An 8,494-nucleotide genomic window follows, 5' to 3' on the forward strand; every position below is an offset into this window, starting at 1 on the left:
GGATAGTTTGTGCTGGGAGGGATGGGGGGTAGGGGGTTGAGACTTCTTTCATGGAATGTGAACGGACTGGGGGACAGGATAAAGCGGGGGGTAGTCCTGCAGTTTTTGAAACGTATTTCGCCTGACATTGTGTTTCTGCAGGAAACGCACCTCATAGGGAACTCTTTCCATGCCATGAACAGACGAGGATATCGCCTTCTGGCCCATTCTGGTTTCACCTCTGGCTCGAGGGGAGTGGGCATTTTAGTCAGGACCTCTCTCCCGTTGGCGGTGGATGAGGTGCTCCATGACGACAGAGGGCGGTACACTGCGCTGGTGGGGAGGTGGGAGGGTAAGCTGATTTCGCTGGTCACGGTTTACGTGCCGCCGGGCCTGCAGACGGCCACCTTTGCTGATTTGCGGTGCCTGCTACTTGGGCTTCCGGGGGGGGTTTTGGTCCTGGGGGGGGATTTTAACGCGGTGGTTTCCGGAGTTGAAGATCGACACCCCCCTAGGGACCTCCCTCGGGCCCAGAACTGGATGGGGGGCTTTCTGGATACCCTGGGACTGATAGACTGCTGGCGGTTGAAACACCCTGGACAAGCGCAATATACCTTCCACTCTGGGGCCCACGGCAGTCTTTCGAGGCTTGATTATATGCTAGTGCCTGCGGCTCAAGCTGGGATGATCGGGGAAGTGCGACACTTGGCACGCGGTATATCTGACCACTCCCCTCTTTTGCTACACCTAGATATCGCCTTGGGGGCGGAGGGGAGGGTGGCGCCGATCAACCCCTGGTACCTACGAAACCCCACAATCCGTGCAGACCTGGTTAAGTCCCTGGAACACTATTTTAGTGACAACGTGGGGTCGGTGTCTTCCGCCATCTCCCTTTGGGAGGCCTTTAAGATGGTGCTCCGGGGCCAGGCTCTATCTCTCATTTCCCACACCAAAAAATGCGAGGCGCAGGAGGTTGTGCGGCTAGAAAATGAGATCACCGAGTTGGAGATTGATTTGGAGCGAGGTGTTCCGGATGACAGACTGCATGTGCTGGCGCTTAAGCAGGCCGACTACAAGGCACTGGTTACCGAATCTGCTAGGAGTATGAGCAGGGAGCAACAGGGGCGTTTGTACGATATGGGTGATAAGGCCGGGAAGTTGATTGACTGGTTGGATAAGAAGGAGAGAGCGAGTCGAGTGGTGCCGGATGTTGAGAGGGTGGATGGTGTGCGTGTGACGGACCCCGGTGATATTGTTGATTGCTTTGCGGAGTATTTTCACGGGGTTTACTCTCCGGTCTCAGAGCGATCGGAGGAAGACTCTCGACTACTGCTTCGAGATATTGCTCTGCCATCTTTATCTGATGAGGATAAATTGTTGATGGATGCGGCCCCGTCGCCGGATGAGATTGCTTTGGCCATTCGCTCTATTGCCTCTGGTAAGGCCATGGGTCCTAATGGCCTTCCCATCGAGTTATATAAGTTGCGCCCAGATAAGATTGCGCCGTATCTCCGGGACATGTTCCTTGAGGCTCAGGCGGCGGGTTCACTCCCCCCTGACCAACGTCTTGCTACTATTGTTGTTATCCATAAAGAAGAGAAGCCGCGGGATCGGTGTACTTCTTACAGGCGTATCTCTTTGCTAAACGCGGAGCCCAAAATCCTTGCCAAGGTACTGGCCAATCGCCTGGTCCGGGTTGTGGGCGACCTGATTCATCAAGATCAATCCGGTTTTATACCCCATCGCAATACCGCCTTGAACCTGCGGCGACTGCATGGCGTTCTCGCTAGAGCGCAATTCATCCGTGAGCCGGCCATTTTGGTGTCCCTGGACGCCACCATGGCGTTTGACACCTTGGAATGGCCGTATATTTGGGCAGCATTGGCTAAGTTTGGGTTTGGCCCGGGGTTCATCGGTTGGGTGAAATTGCTTTATGATAACCCACTGGCACAGGTGGTGGTCAACGGACGGGTGTCGGCTCCCTTTGTTTTGGGTAGGGGCACCCGACAGGGATGTCCGCTGTCGCCTCTTCTCTTTGCGCTTTGTTTGGAGCCCCTTGCGGAGTGGCTGCGGTGGCACCCCTCGATGCGTGGCCTTAGATGGACGCCGGAATACGAAGATCGTGTCTCCCTATATGCGGACGATATCCTCCTGTATCTTGCATCTCCACGCGAATCGCTTATTGTATTGATGGATGTGTTGAGCTCCTTTGGTCGCAACTCCGGATTGGTCATTAACTGGGCTAAGTCTTGTGTGTACGTTCTCTCCGGGGAGGCCCCCCCCCTTCCACGGGGGTGCCCTATCCAGGTTGCGCAGTCGGGGTTCAAGTATTTGGGAATCTTTATAACCCTGGACCCGGTGGCCCGGTATGAACGTAATCTTCTCCCCCCCCTTCAGCGCCTCAGGGCGGATGTGGCGGGTTGGCGGCGGCTGCCGCTCTCGCCGCTCGGCCGGGCGGCGTTGTTCAAAATGATGTCGCTGCCGCGCTTTTTGTACGCCCTGCAGAACACTATGGACGTAGTGCCGGCCCGCTATTTTCGGGAGGTGGAGTGTCTTCAGCGTCGATTGTTTTGGGATGGGCGGCCGCGGATTGCTCTTGCTAAACTAACCCTACCGTGGTATGATGGGGGGGTCGCTCTCCCTGACATTAAACGATATTATTGGGCTTCCCAGTTGGCTGCTATCAATCACGGGATGTATGGGCCTGCTTTGAACCCGGCTTTTGAGATGGACAAATTGTTATTGCCAAGCGGGGATTATAATCGAGCATTATACTCGGAGTCCCTTGATGCAAGGTTGACTGGCCCGACGCGGGTCGCGGTTTAGGTGTGGCATGCAGCAAATGCGGCGATGGGGTGGAGGGATCGCTTGACTCGGGCAACGCCATTGTACGCTTCCCAGCGTTTGGGTTATCTGTGTACTACGAAAGGCTTTGAGAAATGGGATATGATTGGTATCAGCAAGGTAGGGGATCTCTGGACGAAAGGGAAATTTAAGACGTTCGACATGTTGAAAACTGAATATCAGTTGAACGATAGGGAATACTTTCGGTATGCTCAGGTTCATCATGCCTTGTGTTCCGTGTTCCCGGACGTGGCGGCTATTCCAGAGTATTCCCCGTTGGAAGACAGAGTATTGGACGGCTATGTGCCGGATAGCACCATTTCGCTGATTTATAAGAAGCTTATCAATGATCGAATGGGTCTGCTGACCTCATTGCGGGAGACATGGACTGCCGACGGTTTGGAACTTGACGACGAGGATTGGGTGTCAGCGGTGGCCTCCCCGAAAGAGGTGGCTATCCCGGCCCGCTTGCGTTTCGTCCAGCTTAAGATACTTCATAGAGTGTACGTCACGGGGCCTGGTTTGATGCGTATGGGGTATTCGGTGGATGGTCTGTGTAAGCGAGGCTGTGGACTACTGGGGACTTTCCTCCATATCCTGTGGGAGTGTCCGGAGGTGACTCGGTTTTGGTGTAGAGTGCATGCGGTGTTAGAAGAAGTCACGCATGTTGCCTTATTGCCGGAGGCACGGAGATGTTTGCTGAATGTCTGGGAGCCGACTGATTACAATGTGATGCAGACGCAGTGGGTGACTCTGGGCTATATGGTAGCGAAGCGTGACATTGCGCAATTGTGGGGCTCCCAGAGGCCACCAACGGTCTCAGCGTGGAAGGAACACATGGACTGGTGTATGTTCAGAGAGAAAACGGTGTATGTGGCGAGAGGCAAGCCTGGGAAGTGGATTAAGGTGTGGGGTCCCTGGAACTCTTACCGTGGAGGTATTTGCGCCCCGCCCCAGACGCGTGAGATGGATGCTGCCCTGTCACCTTAGCCCGCGCATTCCTATATGCTCCTGCGACATGCGAATTTGGTTTCTTCTGCCTGGCCCCCCCCCCCCTCTGTCTCCTTGGGTTTGTTTACTCCTTCGAAGCGGGGAGCACATGTTATTGCCATTAATCCCCTCTGCCTTGTGTGTGTGATGTTTTTCGTTTTTTCAAAATATGAAACCTTTCTTTGTTTGCTTATGGACTGCGGCTGCGGCCGGCTGAATTGATTAGCACTCCAGTAGCTCTTTTGTTGCTTCATCGATGTAATGTTAAGCTGTACCTAGGCTTACTCTGTGCATTAGCGGCCGGCCTGTTGGTTGTAGGCCCATATTTGTATATCTCTGAAACTGTAATAAAGGTTTTTCAAAAAAAAAAAAGAAAAAAAAAAACTTCCAATGTTGCAGACGAGTTTCATCATTGTGACCCATGCTATTTTTCTCAATATTGTCTGGCTCGGCATAACAAGGGATGCCTACAGGACAGCCTAAATTGTGCCGGCAAGCTTCTACAGGGAGTCACTGGCAGATAAAGAGAAACTCAGCCCTAACCTGGCTCTTCTCTCTCACTCTCACTCTCCTTTCCCTTCTGTCCCTCTACCTGCCTCTCACTCTCTAAATACTAGTATTTATGTTGTATTCACTTCCCCGTCACAATCTTTCCGACCCTACTTCCTCTCTCCCTTCAATCAGTTCAACTCTCTTTTTTTTACTTTAGGAAACTCCACATCTTTTTTAAAGGCCCTTCCTATATTCACACTGCTTCTTGATAAGACATTTTTTTCCTTTCTTGGAAGGACAGTGAAATTGATTTTCTTGAAACATGGTTGGTAAACCATCAATTCATTCCACCTTACTTTATCATTATCCTTACTTATGGAATGCATTTCATCATTAGGACAGCTGCAGTGTTTGCCGGGCAAGGTGGCGTGTGCCTGTTGTCCTAGTTACTTGGGAGGCAGAGGCTTGTGGATTGCTTGAGCTCAGGGGTTCTGGGCTGCACTCAGCTGTGTTGATCAGGTGTCCATGCTGCATTGGGCATCAATATGGTGTTCTAGAGGGAGCTCTAGAATTTCAGGTTATGTAACGAGAGGTGCACTGACCCAGGCTGGAAACAGAGCAGGCCAAAGCTTCCATGCCCATTGGTAGCAGGACAGCACCTGTGAGCAGTACGTGTAAAAGAGCCTGAGCAAAATAGTGAGACCTAGCCTCTCATTTTTGACTCAAATGTGAAAGTTTTGATTTTTACAAGGTGTAATAAATTATTTTCCCAAAACGAAATCTTTGTTGTCCTTTTGATATTTTTCCAGGAAATATGGTGAACATTTGAACTGGGCCACGCATTTCAGCATAGCAGACAATTCCCCAGAATTGAGACATATTGCAACAACAAGCTAGCAGGCGGAGAGGACTGAAAACTCTGTGCAGCCTAGAATAAATGGCTGTGTGATTTTCAGCAAGGATGACTCAAATGCATTCTTCCTTTTAGAGCACCTGTAGGATTAAACTGATCTGTCAAGTACAAAAGTATCCTTCATAGAGCAACTTAGAAATGCGCTTGCTGGCGCTTCTGCTGCATTTCTACGTCCAGCTCTAATTCATTTTTTGATTAGCCCTCATTCTTTTCATATGTGAATGAGAAGGAGAAATTACAGGGCCCTTCGCTCTTTGAGCGAAACATGAAAAGACTGAGGGCTGTGCAACTCCCAAATGTTGTAGCCTCTGGCCTTACTCCAGCTAACTCTTACCGGTTTAATACTTTTAAATGTTGATGTTGTTTAAAAATCCCAGCATAAGGAGAAGGTTGACAGGCGCTGCATGTGAGAAAGTGCCATCTTTCTTGCATGTTATGCCCCCACTTTTTTGCTGAATTGCTGGATGTACTTTGACTGAGTGTGCCCTGGACTCCTGCCAATCAGGTGCCCAGGGCCTATGTTCCTTCCCTAAAAACACAAAACACAAATTGGCAAACCCTGGCCACATGTCAGCCCATGGTAAATGGTACCATAGGTACCCAGGGCCTTCTGACTAGGGAAGGCCTCTAAGGGCTGCAGCACTCATTGTGCCACCCTTAGAGGCCCTGTACCCTTACACACACACACTGCCCTTGCAGGCTGGGTGTCTGGGTACAAGACAAAACAAAGAGTCGACATGGCACACATCCCTGTGTGCCATGCCCACCACCTACACTGCCATGGCATACATCAGCCACCCCTCTAGCTGGGTGCCCTATACCAATGGTGTGGGCACAGGAGCAGGAGCCCTGTGCCCCTACAGTACCCAGGTCCATTCCTGGGCACTGTAAGTGCAGTGCTGCCATTTAAGTGTACATGGTGCTGAGAGCTCGTCAAACATGAACTTCCCAGCGCCATAATGGCAACACTGAAGACTGAGAAGTTTGGCATCAAACTTCTCAGCACATTAAACCCACACTGATGCCAGTGTGGGATTTAATGTACCAAGCACCCCAGAGGGCATCTTAGAGATGCCCCCTAAAACCTATTCTACAATCCATGTCTGTTCTGAGGCTGCCCAGGCTGCCACACAGCAGACATGTTGCTGGACCCCTGGGTAGGAGAGCCCCTGCTCTCCTGGGCCTGCAACAATGCACATCCTGGGCGAGGTGCTAAATGTCCTCCCCAGGATGGGCAGGGGGAAGCTTCAAAGGCATGCCACCTCTGTGAGCTTCCCCAGGCCACTGCAAACCCCCACTGTGGCGGGAAGCTTGGCCGGAAACCCCAAATAAGGACAGGGGATGTGCCAGCCTGCCAACCCCACCCCTCAGGTGGGGGAGGCGAGGTGAAGCACATCTCCGGGCTCTCGTCATCTTGAAGATGGAAAGCCCTGTCCAATAAGGTCTAGGCTACTGCCCTCCTCCCACAGGAGAGAGGCAGGATAGGGTGTGTACCCACCCCAGGACAGGGACCCATTGGTCTCTGCCCTTCACCTAGCTGTAACACCCCTAAATCTAGTATTTAGGGGCACCCTGAACCTTCCTTCCCCAGATTCCAGATTCCGAAATCCGAAGAAGAGCTAGAAGAAAGAAGACCTGCCCTGCAGCTGCTAAGAAGAGGAAGACACCAACTGCATTGGCCCCAGCCCTACCGGCCTGTCGACCCTCAAACCTGCTCCTGCTCCAACCCGGCATCTCTTGGGGCCAGCAACCTCACAAACCCTGGAGGACCTGGCTACCTTTTGACTCTAAACCCCTGGGACTCCCATGAGTAGAGGCTCTACTCAAATCTACTTCTAATCCCTGGCAGCAGCCCGGAACCGCGAACCCTTCACACTCTGCACCCACCAAGCCTGGCCTGTGCCAGAGTGAACAAAGACCACAAGGACGACCCCACGGCGACTGTGACCCTGAGTCCGGCACCCAAGGACCTCCCTCGACACTCCTGAAGAAGCCTGCAGCCTCAGAACCAGGTGCCCCCCCAACCGCGATCAACAGAGGGTAAGATTTCCTGACACCAAAAGGTACCCCTGCACCCGGCGCCCCGCGGCCCCCTGTGCCCAATCCCGGGGTACCTACCTATCCTCCAACTACCCAACTTACCTCTCGAAGTGGTGGTGGCACCTGAAGAATCTTCGTCCCCGAGCTTGTGATGGAGCAGGGTTTTTACTTTAAAACCAAATACCTGTTTCATTTTCGCATGTTATAACTAAAAGTACTACTGATTAATTATTAAGTATTAAAAGTTTGTCAAATGTTGTCTAATCAACCTTATTAACAAGAGAATTACACGTGGGAATGCTATTGCATGGCTACAATAATAAGTGAACTAAGTTGGTGAGCAAACTGACAGAAAACGATGTTGCTTATGTGATGTTATAGTGTTTTGCGCTTAAATTAATATGCGTTAATGGCTTTTGATGTCGCAAATGGCTAGATAAATACACACACATAAGGGTATTAGCAGGGGAATAACACTGTATAATCATTTCCGTGCAGTAATTCTGTTTTATGTTTATTTTTGCTTATGTTGTCCAATGTGGCCTACCCGAAAATCGCTGCCATCTACAGCCTGCACTCGAGTAGATGGAAATTTACAAAAAGGCTTCGTTCTGCCTGTGACCTTGCACCTCCGATGAACTGAAAAGCCATAAGCATGATGACAAGTCCGGGACATCTGCCAAGAGCCCCTGGAAGACGGAAAAGTTGATACAAACTTGTTATGAACTCATTATTGAAACAAATTCACCTAGTAGAGACATCCGTAAAAGTATCGAATTAGTCATGGACGTTCAATTCTGCTATTCATTATTTGGGACAATCTATGCGTGAGAAAATCTCGCATAATATCGAAAAAGTACCAAGATGACATTATTTCCGCCATTCATCCGTTTTGAACAAAGAATTGTAACTTTATAGAATGTAAATTTTAGCATAAATAATAGTAGACTAGAGAGGTCTAGCGCCACTTCTTCCCGAGCTGATGATGCCAGGTCCCTATGCTGATGGAGGGGACGATGACTCTACATGACGACAGAAGACTCTAATTCTTCCACAGAGGACCGGTTCTGACTTAGGATCTGACATTTAGACAGAATAGGTAAATATGAGAGAAATGAAATTTGTATTTAATTGGCTTTTCCTACAAATTTTAGATAAATGAACAATCTGTTTGAATTTCTGTCTCGGGTGGTGTTTTCTTGTCATGTTTATTGAATTTATTGGTGTATTTTATGA

At 50.4% G+C, this 8,494-nt stretch overlaps 1 non-coding gene across 1 annotated transcript; it reads left to right on the forward strand.

The window, feature by feature from the left end:
• The first annotated feature begins 4,718 nt into the window (after positions 1 to 4,718).
• LOC146854322 (signal recognition particle RNA) lies at positions 4,719 to 5,018 on the forward strand. Its single transcript, XR_014981642.1, has one exon.
• The last annotated feature ends 3,476 nt before the right edge of the window (positions 5,019 to 8,494 follow it).

This window comes from Triturus cristatus, chromosome 4_1 (genome assembly GCF_964204655.1).
Source record: "Triturus cristatus chromosome 4_1, aTriCri1.1, whole genome shotgun sequence".
Lineage (NCBI taxonomy): Eukaryota > Metazoa > Chordata > Amphibia > Caudata > Salamandridae > Triturus > Triturus cristatus.